Source organism: Pseudorasbora parva, chromosome 14, assembly GCF_024679245.1.
Source record: "Pseudorasbora parva isolate DD20220531a chromosome 14, ASM2467924v1, whole genome shotgun sequence".
NCBI classification, from domain to species: Eukaryota; Metazoa; Chordata; class Actinopteri; order Cypriniformes; family Gobionidae; genus Pseudorasbora; species Pseudorasbora parva.
Genome location: NC_090185.1, coordinates 23,134,333 through 23,147,721, shown reverse-complemented (window position 1 = coordinate 23,147,721; position 13,389 = coordinate 23,134,333). Strand labels below are relative to the sequence as shown.

The following is a 13,389-nucleotide window of genomic DNA, read 5'->3' as shown; positions in this document are numbered from 1 at the left end:
TCCTACATTCTCTAGTGTAATATCATGGTTTGTTGAACTACTTTGAGCTGGTTTGATCATGCTTGCAGTTAGTGCTTTGAGATATGAGGTTACATTGTGATTATGGAAACAAAACAATATATTGCTTACCGTTCTAAATTATTTTGAGGATCCATTGAAACCGCAACCTTGGATTAAACACAAAATATTAGAGATAATTTTATATAATATGTCTATATTTTATATATAAATATTAGAGCTAATTGGATAAATAAAGAAAAATGAAGAATCTCATTTATTTCTTTTTGTTTAAAAAACAGATTACAATTATACCACAATTCTGAATAGACAGCACAACAAAATAATGTTTAATTTATTATAGGTTTTGACAAAAATGTGCTGCAGTCTATTTAAAAAATATTATTTACTTAATTTGAATTATTTATTTTATATTTTTAATGAATGAATGATTCAATGACTCGCTCACAAAGACTTCACTTGTTTCATTGTTGGATGAATGAATGATTCGATGGCATACATTTTAAATGTTTATAACAGAAATAACAATACTGTGTGGTTGAAAAGACTATTTGTGAAACTGTTTACATATATGAAAACTGCTCTCTCTGGATCAGCGTCAGCACCAACACAGATTTGAATGTTCACTGTGACAAAGGTTTAATAGCCAAATCGCTGTCAATTAGGAATGAGATCTTTTTTAACGATTAATAATGTAGCTCTATTCACTGTAAAAAAAGAAAAGAAAAGTTGCCGTCTTAAATTTTTAAGTACAATCAACTTGGATGTTTAAGTCATTTCAACTTGAATTACATTAAGGTGACTTAAACAAATCAGCTGAATTTTGTATAACTAAAAGTTATAAGTTCTTTGTAAGTTGAATACGGAATTCGGTCTGGTGGAAGCTAAGTATTTTACTTTGTAAAGTTTATGTGCATATTTTTCTTAGATAACCCATCGATTTGCTTCAGATGGCCATGTGGAGTATGTGGTTATGATGGATGGATGCACTTTTTTGAGCTTCAATCTAATTTTCAATCTCTTTGAGCCCTGTTCTCTGCCATTTATAAAGCTTGGAAACATCAGCCTATTTATTAATATAATTGATTGTGTTCATCAGAAAGAAGTCATATACACCGGATGTCTTGAGGGTGAGTAAATCATTGGTTAATTTTTATTTTAAAGTGAACTAATCCTTTAAAGGGATACTTCACCGCTTTTTCATATTGAACTATGTGCACTTAATCGCTCTGACGCGCAGTGAGATTCTGATAGCATTTAACTTAGCCAACTAAGCCCAGTTCATTCACTATGGTACCAAACAGAGATTAAGTTAGAAGCGACAAAACACCTGAAACATCCTCCCTCATATCTCCCCCTCGCCCCTATTGACAGAAATGATAGAGGGAGGGGGAGATGTGAGAGAGTATTTTTCCGCCGGGACATTTTACTGCGCCGAGTCGAAGTACTCTCAGAAGTGCTATTCCACCATACATTATAGTTCTCCTTTTTAATCTACTTAAAAAAGTGCCACGTTTTATTTTGTTATCATACTTGATCGTTCAACTATTCGTATAACTGTATTTAAATAGGGAAAATGTGGAGGTGTTTGGTCGCTTCTAACTTGATCTCTGTTTGGTACCATAGTGAATGAACTGGGCTTAGTGGGCTAAGCTAAATGCCATCAGAATGTCATCGCACGTCAGAGCGATTAAGTACACGCACTGAGACGAGAGGTATCAACTCGTTTTTAGTTAAAGGAATAACATAGTTTAATATGAAAAAGTGGTTGAGTATCCCTTTAAAGCAATGTAAAACATATGTTGTCATAACTTACTGATCTTTTTTTTTTTACAGTATACACTTTCAAATATATTTTAAAAGACATTGAGATTAGTTATTCTTAAATTCTTGTTTCTTTACAGGTTGGTTGATCACTCAGAGTCTCACTTCAAACTGCATTTCATTCTTCCTCACACCAATATATGCATTATTATAGGCAATGGTAATAGCAATTACTAAATGCTACTTCTGGAGAACTGGCTTCCCCATGAAGTCATTCTTGTTTCAGGCCTATAGTGGTATTGGATACTACAGAGGCATCATTCAGAATCTGGCCACTGAAGCAAATACCTCATTCACTCAGGTGGATGGATCAGTGAGCCTCTTACAAGCATCTCATGGCAGTAGACGACTTGACAAGGCTGATGGGCAGAGAAAGGGTTCTTTCTTTCCCCCACATTTGTGAGCATATTACATTGCATGACCCAGCGAATATACATATTCCTCTGATTGAAACAAGAAGGGAGCGACTCAATTACAGAGATGAATCAGGTATAAAAAAAAACAGAAAAGAAAAGAAAAGAAAAGAAAAGAAAAGAAAAGAAAAGAAAAGAAAGGAACGGAAAAGAGGGAATAAGCCAGTACATTTCTTCTGACACTGACTCACTTGTTCTTATACAATAGTGGAATGAGGTCAGTCTGGTAAAATTAGCCATCCGCTTCATGGCAGGACTGAATGCCAGGCCAGTGAGAGGGGACGGAGAGTCTCCATTTGAGAAACCAGAGAAATAAAGAGACTACAATTTTTGACAGAGAGTGAGATCAAGTATTGGAAGAAAGGAAAAGAAGGTCATTTGCTAAAAGCCCAGAACTCCTACTCGGCGTAAGTTGAGAAAAAGAAGTGAAATAAAACAAGACAAACCATTAGACCAAATAAGAGGCCAAAAAACCCTGAATTGAATAATGATTCTTTTCAAATGTGTTTCCCAAAGACTCCTCTTATTGGCTCAAAAAAACAACTAGGCGATGACCCCAAACTCACTTCATTGGTTGAGCTGCTGTTGCCGGGCTAGTTGGGATGTTCAAACAAACATAGCAATGTTTTCACAATGCCACAGAGCCAGTGTTTACACTCTTCAAGGGACTTACAAACTTAGAGTTGTCTCTACATATTAACCTGAGAATGTTTTAAACAGCGAAAAAATTGCACACTTCAACTTTAAGAAAACAATTGCCTGAAGTTTTATTCATCTATAAATTCAAAGATGGACATAAGAGTGAGAGACAGAGAAGCAGGGAAGTGACAGAAGGAGAGTAGGAGAGAGAAGAAAAAGAGGAATAGGCATTGGGTTTCCACTGACTGTGTGTTCTTAGCAGCTCCATATGGTCCTCATTAAGGTGCTCTCTCTGTGGGAGCAGCTCCACACCGCGCTGCTTGTTTTTGTTATTAGTCCCATCACATTTTGGTATGGAGGGCATTGGAATATTGGACCACTGACAGGTCTTGCCCAGTGGTTCTCAACCAGAGTCGCTATCATTAACTACTAAAACTTTTAAAATATGTTTTGTTAATTGAAATAAAACATAAAAAGTAAATACAAAATCCTAAATGTAAGAAATTATATAGAAATGCCGCTTGGTCAACATGTCGATGGCAATATATTTATTATATTGTATTTTTTATATACTAGCCAAAATATCAAAAGGTTTGATCTAGGGCTGTACGATTTATATCATACAGTATATCAGGATGTGCTGTACCGACCAGCTGCCCCTGGTTCAGAACGCATGTGATACGTGAATTAACTGCAAAGTTTAACCATCATAGAGTAAAAGTTTATCATTTGCATCTGTTTTTAAGTCCTGTCAGGTCTATTAAGTCAAGAACAAAATAAAAATGAATTTGAATAAATTGCAATTAAAGTTGATAATTCTGAATTGAATGTTTTGGCGGTATGGCTCTGTTCAGGGAGTCCTCTGACCTTTCATGAGCACGATGAGGACAGCAGGAGTCAGAGGACAGCAGCAGCATTAGGGAACGCTCGCACAGGGCTGTGAGAGCTGAACTATTCCCCCTATGAACAGAGCAGCAACGATGACAAAGTAAAATGCCACGTTATACACGACATGGAGGAGCTGGGGAGGTGGTGGGCAGCAAAGAGCTAGCAACAGCAGTTTAGGAGCAAACTAAATCTGTTTAAAGATGCGCGCTGTTTATATCATGGCCATTAGCAGCGAGGAGAGTGTGAACAGCTGATGCAATCAGCTGATGCATCTCAGCTGAGCAGAAGCTGATGAGACCAAATGGCGTTAGCAGCGTCTTGACTACCTAGCCTGCCAGAACTGACGCTTACGCTCGATTCCTGTCAGTTTAAACATCAAGTGCAAAAAGACTAACTCACATACTGTTTTCTGTGCATGCAAACAGAACGTGAACACCAAATTTATGATAAATTATTTATCTATGCACTTCATAATTAAAAAAAAAATACATGTGCCCTCATAATCATTAATCAAAAACATTAACCTTCCTTCTCCCCTTGAAACAACTTCTCTTCTTTTCCCATCATGTGTTATGGCGTTGGAGGGCAAGGCTATTGTGATCTGTCTTTTGTTTCTGCCTTTATTTTCTTAGCAATGCCCCACTTCCAACAATCTAATCAATTCCCGAAGGACAAAATCAAGCCCGCCCTAAATTTTTTCCCATTTCAGAAGCCGTTTCACTTGGATATATGTCACAATATGGAAAAAACGAACAATCACAACTTCCGTTTCTTTAATTTGTTTATTATTTTCTATGCAGATGCACAAGACTACAAAATCATTTTCAGATTCTTTACAAATAGAACTATTCAAATCACCCGGTGAAATTGTTTTCATATTGCAATATATATTGCAGAAATACAAAATATTGCAATGTCAGTTTTTTTCCAATATTGTGCAGCCCTCTGACTGGACACAGCTTTTGACACCTCTTTTTAGAAGACAAACGGCTTTTGAATACTTGATACAGTTTGCTGTATTTTCATAAGTATGTGAGCCATCAGTTGAAAAACACTACACAGCCACAGCATTACTGAGTCGAGTTTTGTGTCCTTGTGCAACTGTGAGAAATGAGGACTTAAAATGTGTTTACCCACACTATGTAGCTAAAATTAAACTTTTCTCAGTAGTGCATTTGAGTCACTGAGAAGAGATTTGCTTCACTGGTGACAGAGACTCAGAGCAATTACCATAGATAACAGGGACAGAAGTGTGTGCCTGTAAGAGGCTGCCACTGATACCATCTCTGCTCAAGGATCCCACTTAACTGCCTTGATTGATGCCCAACTGAACCCTAGGGGGTACGGAAAGATAAGTTCTTTGTGGGCCCTAAGTGGATTGCTTTCTACCTGAGAGTTGTTGTGTATTCATTTGTAATGATTGCACTTGCTGTACATTTAATTGCATTGGGAAAGTAGTTGCATTTGACACAAGAGTTTCTGTATACTGACATTGTTGGATTTAAAAGATTTGATAGGCTGAAAATATTAAGCATTTACACTGTCTACACTTCCTTTAGGTAATTTGTTTGCAATCACCAAATCTTTTTTTTTTTCTCACTCCCCTTTCCTTCTATTCAAGAGATGCTGTTGACATAGTGTCAAGCTTGGTTCTTTTTAAAAAGATAAACACACAAGTAACCTTAGATTCAGGGTCATGAGGTCTTCTCAGTTTGGTGAAGAAAGATAGAGGAAGTAAACAAAGGTGGAATGAGGAGAAGCTTTAGATCTCCCCTCTAAGAAAGGCTAAGCTTAAGCAAAGGCAATCAGCGGGATCAACACTGAGCTGCTCCCATCCATACCTGACAATAGGTGAATCCAAAAGACTTTGTTCTTGAACTTTAGGTTTCCGATTAACAGCACAGCCACATTCAACATAAAACATGTCAAGGTGACTGCTCAAGATGTTTTATCTAACTCAAACAAGTTTTGGTGTAAGTTCAAATAACTTACTAGGTGTGGTCTGATATGTGTCCTTTGTGTAGAGAATTGTTGCAGTCTCTTTTAGAAAAGATATTTTGCAGAACTCTTTTTGTCCAGCGGGGTCCAAAACAACACTGGAGATCCTGAGACATTCAAAATATATTTTTTGTGTACAATACTAGAAGGAGGGTCAAACATTTGGAACAGCATTTATAGGTGAGTTTCTTATTCCACATGGTCTAAAATGTGAAAACATACATTTTCAAGTTTCAATTAACATTGAAAATGTATTTATTTTAAATGGGTGTTTACATGCACTAATTGTCATTAATCCAATTTCAGATTCTGGAAGTTCTTTTAAAATTATTGAAGTCAGATTCAGATTATCGTCTACATGTGCATTTATGAATTCTGATCAAAACTTCAGCGCATGTGCAGTTTCCCAGTCACCGCATTCCGAACCAGAGAAAGCTACCACAATAATCTCACGGTGAGTATAATTCTTTTTTTTTTTTTTTTTGATGACATAAAAGGAAAGCTGACAGAAGTTTTTTTTTTTTTGCACATGCATTTTTGAATCCAATTAAGAAAATACCTGTTTTTCCCCTTATTCATGGATTTTTTCCAGGTCTACATCATCCCTAAATAAATCGAAATTTGATTTGGGTTAAGCTCAGTTAGATAATTTTAACTAACATCTTGCACCAACGCAAACCTTCTTTTGGCATTAAAAAACTACCGTCAGGATTTACTATAGACAGGGAAAAATTTGTGCTGAAAAGGTGTGGACAGTGTTATTTTTGTGTCTTACCTTATTGCATATGCATAGTGTTATTTAATTTGTCAGTTTATCACATGCAGAACATTCCAATTCCATCATTGCTTTTCATGCTAATTTGCCCTGTTTAGTAAATCTTTTCAAAACAACTGGGATGTCAATCCAATGTATAATGTGTTATTTGGGTACATGTAAACATATCTGGCGTAGTCTCATAATTTATCAAACAAACTTCATCATTGTCAAACTGTAGTGTGTGGACTGAAAGAACCGCTAAAAGTAATAACAATGCTAAAAACGTCCACCCATTTTATGCAGTTGGAATTACGACAATGACTTTAAAGTGGTGCATATAGACTTTTCAATATGTTGGCTGAAGTACCAGGCACAACAACGTGAGAAGGGAAGAATGCTAGAGAGAAGCAATGAAAATGAAAACTCTTAAAAGTTTTCTCGCTCTCTCTCTCCCTCCCACCACAGCACCTGCTCAGGCTCTCGTTTCAAACCTCTCAGCTGTGGGAGCATTCTATGACCAAATAAATCCGTGGAATCAAACGTGACTCCCACTCCCAGACCTTCAAGTCCAGCCCTGAGCTCAAGCCATGGGAACACAATACATTCAACAAAGCCCACATCACCCTGAGCTTACTATTCATCTTTGGAGAATTTTGGCCTCTACTGATGATTTTTCAGTTGCCTAAAGTGCCAAAGTTTTGCCAAGATCATCTCATTGGTCACCAAATTTGAGAATGGAAGAGCACATTATTTGAAAGTGGTTTAAAAAAAATTGTACATTTAACTTGTGCTCTATATTCCAAATATTCTGACATATAATAGATTTGTGCATAAACAGAGTAAAATTTAAGTACAAATAATCGAGTGAATAAAAAAACGGATCAGTCCCATTTGTGAACAAATCATTTAGACCAGTTTCGCAAACTGATTTTTTTGAAAAGATCTAACTCAAAAGTGCAAACAGACATGGCATCTCACATAAACTCTCAGTCTTAGACTTCAGAAAACCTTGTAGAAAGTACACACAGATCATACTTTTAATGATGTGTTTGTGGTGTGTATTGTTTTTATTTATTTTTTTTATTTTTTTGATGTTTTGAAGCTTCACAGCACCAGTCCTCATTCACTTTCATTATATTAATAAAAGAGGGACCAGGGACCAGGTTCTACATTTTTCAAATTTAATTTGTTCCTCAGATTTGGAACAATGTGAGTGTGAGTAAAACAAATATTTAAAATACATTTTAATTAAAAATATATATATTTTTAAAATTTTTATTTAAATTTATTTAATTTATTTAACATAATACATTAAAATATAAAATATTCCTGTGTAACGAAGACAATCCACCAATAGTTTCACATTAATGATCACAAATCATTAATGTTATCCTGAGGACTTTGATCATAGGAAACAACAGCAGACCATGTTTCTAGCATTTTTTATGTAATATTAAGACAAAGAAGTTAGTCGTAGGTGAATTAATTTCTAGCATAATTATTGTCTAAACTCTAAAAACAGATGTAAAAGATTTACATCTTTTAGTCTACTCTACAAAAAAATCTAAATTGACTACATTCTGCATTCAAAGTATTTGTTTTTTGACCTCAAGTATGCATAATAGAGAAGTTTCAGTCTTAAAATCCTAAAACAGCACCAGGCAAACCAGCTCTACTGCAGTACTGTAGTAACAACCAAGGGTTCACTTTAAGGGTCACTAAGTATCAAGTGACATGAGTAATGGCATGGCTAGTCCCAAAGCGAATGGTAGAAAGATGAAATGGAACTTACCTCTGATTTTTGTGACTGATGGGCATGTGGCATGGATGTGTAAAACACCATTTCACTGAGAGAAGTCTGTTAACTCCTGTCCGCTAGCTGCCTCAACCAGACAACTGTGTCCAGCTTTGCTTGACAAAGGGAGATAGCTATGAATTAAAGCACATGACAACAGCTGTCTTTTTAAAGAATCGGCACTTTGATTAGGGTTGGTTTGTAGTTAAGCAATGTTCGCTAATTCCTACATATCCGGGAAGGGCGGGTAGGAGAAAAGACGAAAAAATCCTGAACACACTAGCATGCACACACACATACACAATTATACACATTCAAAGGATTTGACAACATATGTCGTCTTTGGCCAGCATCCCATATTCTACAATGGTCATTGTACAACGGTAAGGCCAGAGTATTACAGCAAATGTATAGCGGCTCAAAAAAGTATTTGGACACTTTTGAACACGTCACACCTTAAAATGATTGTCATTGCTCTAGATGCAACAATTAAACTTAAGTAGCGTCTACTACAAAACTTTATTTTTTTCAAGAAAAAAGATTTTAGATCACAAATTCTGTAGTTCATCACAATAACTATGAACATGTTCTTCTTATGTTTGATCTGGTATCTATCTATCTATCTATCTATCTATCTATCTATCTATCTATCTATCTATCTATCTATCTATCTATCTATCTATCTATCTATCTATCTATCTATCTATCTATCTATCTATCTATCTGTTTTGATTAGTTCTTTGAATTATTTCTATTATCACATTAGATATTATCAGATTAATCAATGTTCTTAAGATTTTTAATATCCACACTGGAATGTTATGCTACTAAAAAAAAAACACACACACACAAGGCAAAACTGCATCACTCAAGGTTTTTGAGCGTGCTATAACTTTGTCCAGACTATTTTCTTTTTCTATAAAATATTTTTGCACAAGCAGCTGTTGAAATAGACAGCTGCTCTGGCCATTCATTCAAATGGCAGTGATTACAAATCAGGCCGGTGTTGTCTTTGAGTTGATCCATTGCTATTTCAACAAGTAATCCTCAGTCTCTTGCACATGTTCCTGCTCACACAGACACAAGCATTCTTATGATGAATCCAGTGACCAAATTTGATGCATGTTATAGTGGCAATGCTTTAAGACATGACAAACATTTTTACAGACAAAAGGGGCCTAAACAGCAGCATCATGGCACCGTTGGATTTCAGATGCTGTCTATGCGTAATCTCTCACTCGCTTCACATTTTTTCCATATCGCTCTGTATGAGAAGAATCCATCTGACCAAAGCCTCTTTGGCGACAGCAAGCGCTTCATGCCAGTCTCCACACGGGCATGCCAATGCGCAATAACGGAAAAACGCACACATAAAGCATAACACATGCACATACATCAGCACAAACATATGCATTCACACACATGCACACCCACCATGCCCCCAGCTGTTCCTCGCCCTCACTGCATGCAGCAGGTGTAGGTTGGACCTTGAGGGGTGGGAGTGGGCATGTCTTTTTCGGAGAACAGAATTTCTATTGTTACAGCTATGTGTCCCATGATGTGGCTGAAAATTTGTATCATGTTCGTTCTGCTTTGTGTAACGCTAGTGCACAGCTGCAGAGCTAAGCGTTTATTACAATTCTAGTTAATGCCTTATATGCCTCTTCTGGCTTGTAAACCCCCCTGGGGCCTGCCCAGCAGTTTTATCCATAATGTCTTTTCTGCGCTTTAAAGTTTATTAAAGCAGAACGATTCAGAAAGTACAATCCCCACCATGGTTTCCAAAGTTTATCAGTTGCATTTTAAAACAGTGTGATCATTACATAAGAGACAATCTATCTATCTATCTATCTATCTATCTATCTATCTATCTATCTATCTATCTATCTATCTATCTATCTATCTATCTATCTATCTATCTATCTATCTATCTATCCAAAAGTAAGTAACCTTAAACTTAAAAACGTAAAAGGTTTTATTTTTATTTTTTATTAATAATAATTAATTCATTACAGTTATATAGCGCTTTTCAAGGCACACAAAGTGCTTTAAAAATACAAAAATTAGTTGATACAATAAAGAAAATTGGTGTAATAAATAGAAACTCAAAATATTATTGTATCTGAACCACATAAAAATGTGATAAATCATGAAAATAGCAAAATTTGGATTGTTTCACTGCATCATCACAAATAAAACACACACAATTACCCAATATGCTTACAAAATCTTTTAATAATATTTGAATAAAGGTTGTTGATTCTCAAAATTTGTACAGTCTATCTATCTATCTATCTATCTATCTATCTATCTATCTATCTATCTATCTATCTATCTATCTATCTATCTATCTATCTATCTATCTATCCATCCATCCATCCATCCATCCATCCATCCATCCATCCATCCATCCATCCATCCATCCATCCATCCATCCATCCATCCATCCATCCATCCATCCATGTATCTGCTCAGGCAAAAAAGTAAAGGCCAAAGGCGTTAATGTCTTATATATCTAACTGTCTGTAGAAGAAACACACATGCATGTTAACAAATACACAAAAGGACAATACAAACTGAAGCAGATGTGATTGCATCCGAGACGGCTGGGAAAACAGACCCTGCAGCACCTGTTAATATTTAAAAACAATGGAAGTGCAAAAATTAAGAAAAACAGAAGTGGTGACATCATCATTTTTCAGATGGGCTCAGTTGGGAGGGGGTTGTTGGTGGGCTCTGTTAGGGGGTCGGCTGGTTTGAGGGCAGGAAACTGAGAAAGAAGGAATTTGAGAGCTCAGGAACTCAGCAGCTATGTTCGAAAGATTTAGCCAAACAATGTGAAGCTGGAAGTGACCTGGTGTTCTTGAACAGGAGCTTTTAAAAACCAATTTCTGTGTTATTCCGATTAGTTATATTAATTAATCTTTTTAATATTAAAGTTATATATTAATATAATGTATTTAGTTAATCAATATTAATACATTTGAATATTAATATAATATTTATCAATTGATTTGAGATTATTCTTATTATTTTATACATGATGTTCCTATTATATATCTCTTAACTTGTAGATTTGTTTGTTTGGAATCTTAGACCATGTCTAAAAAAAGCGTATTTTACCAACATATAAGTTGTTGTGGTTTGGTGGTTTCTCCAATTGAAAGAACAGTCTATTAAACTTAAACTGTCTCCATGGAAACTTCAGGAAAACCCCATGAAATGGCTATTAAGCTTCTTTGTTTGATTCCAACTGCACTTAAAAAGTCATTATCTATGCATAAGGGTAGTTCACTCTTAAAATCTACACTATACAAGCTGTAGGAGCACAGGAAATTAAGCAATCTAGCACATTCAGGAAAGCCTAATACCCAATGGGCCATGCAAAGCATTCTGAGCCCCCCAACATGGCGCTTTTGAAGTAGGCAACTAATCATTTATGTATGGGCCCATGCAAGAACATTTATCTTTTTATCTGCTTTGTTTACAGCTGCCAGATTCGGAGATCCTTTGAAATGTGCAGCCGTGTCAAAGTGCTGCATTCATCTCCCAAGTTCTCAATTAAAACCCACTGCTCACAAAACTGAGATGAACATAGAGGAATGCACAATGTGGGACATCTGTGAACAGCGCATCGGCGAGGCACGACCCCCAACCCAAAAGTGTGAGAGAGTGAAGAGCATCTTCTTTCTTCTCGAGGGTTAAGGAGGAAAAATATGGCAATGAGCTGTGGAAGAAGGTGGGGGGGGGGGGGGGGGGGGGCTTTCTGCAGAGGAGCCTTTGTGCCAAGATCACAACCAGATGTGCCATGAGCGTCCAAACAGGATTGAGTGCATGTCTGCAATTTTCAGCAATTTGTCAGATTTAAGGGTTCACCCCCAATACCACCTGATAGACAAATAAAATCCTCCCCACGCCCATGCAATAATTCGAAACACGCCGGCACCCCCCGGAGAGCCAATCTGAGGCCTAGTTGCTCATTTTGTGACAAGACAAGCCCCCGACGTGAATCATTGAGCCTGCATAATCTGAAACAAAGTCAAAAATGTTCATCAGCGTTTCCCTCGGTCAGCGTCCCAAAGGAGCAGAGATGTTGAAATCCGTACAGTCTTCACACGCTTTAAATCCATCACATGGCACATTCGTAAAAAAAGCCTTGAACCAAAACAAACATTTGAATAAATAAACATGAGCGACAGCCAGTTAATCCCTCTGGTGGCACGTAGTAAATCCAGCTTTAAATTTTTGGCCTTGAAAGGATTTTTGCCACACACACTCACTATTCCTCTGCTTGTATAATCACTCGGCAAAATAAGTTTCAAGAAATATAGCTGTAGTCTATAATAATGCTCACATTGTCAGGCAAACTAGGAAAATAATTTTCTGTCTATGTACGTGAGCCTCATTTTGAGGACACTACAAGAGGATACTATTTGTTAAAGAAATAGTTCACCTTAAATGAAAAATCATTATTGTTCAAAACTTGTATGCATTTCTTCCTTTCTTATGTGGAACTCAAAATGAGATGTTTAGCACAATGTCAGAGCTGCTTTTGAACGGTCCAACAAACATCAGAAAAGTATCATCAAAGTAGTCCATACAATTTAGACACTAAATGACGTCTTCTTAAAGGATTAATTCACCTAAAAATTAAAATCATGTCATCATTTACTCAGCTTCAAGTTGTTCCAAACCTGTATGAGTTTCTGCTGCTAAACAACAAAATGTTGGTCACTAAACAGTTGATGGACCCCATTGACTCCCATAGAATTTTTTGTCAATCATCAACTGTTTGGTTGTAAACATTCTTCAAATTATCTTTATATTTTAAATAAATATGTAACTTGAATAAATACACTTTTTGAAAAGCACTTTATACTTACAAAGTTTCAGTTAATGTGGTTACAGTTTGCAGTATAGTGTGCTAAAAATGCAATTTGAATATGCATACTAAATGTAGTTTCTGTTCAATGCTGATAATGCAAATTACCAGCGCTATGCCACATATTCTGCATTATATGTGCCTTCAGTGGATTTATTGCACTGTAAATGCCGAA

At 36.3% G+C, this 13,389-nt stretch overlaps 1 long non-coding RNA gene across 1 annotated transcript; it reads left to right on the top strand.

Moving 5' to 3' along the window:
* Window positions 1-4,749: 4,749 nt before the first annotated feature.
* Window positions 4,750-11,966, top strand: LOC137039524 (uncharacterized). The gene is made up of 3 exons (XR_010897681.1): window positions 4,750-5,960; window positions 6,087-6,234; window positions 11,823-11,966. It is a non-coding gene; the product is annotated as an uncharacterized lncRNA (long non-coding RNA).
* The last annotated feature ends 1,423 nt before the right edge of the window (window positions 11,967-13,389 follow it).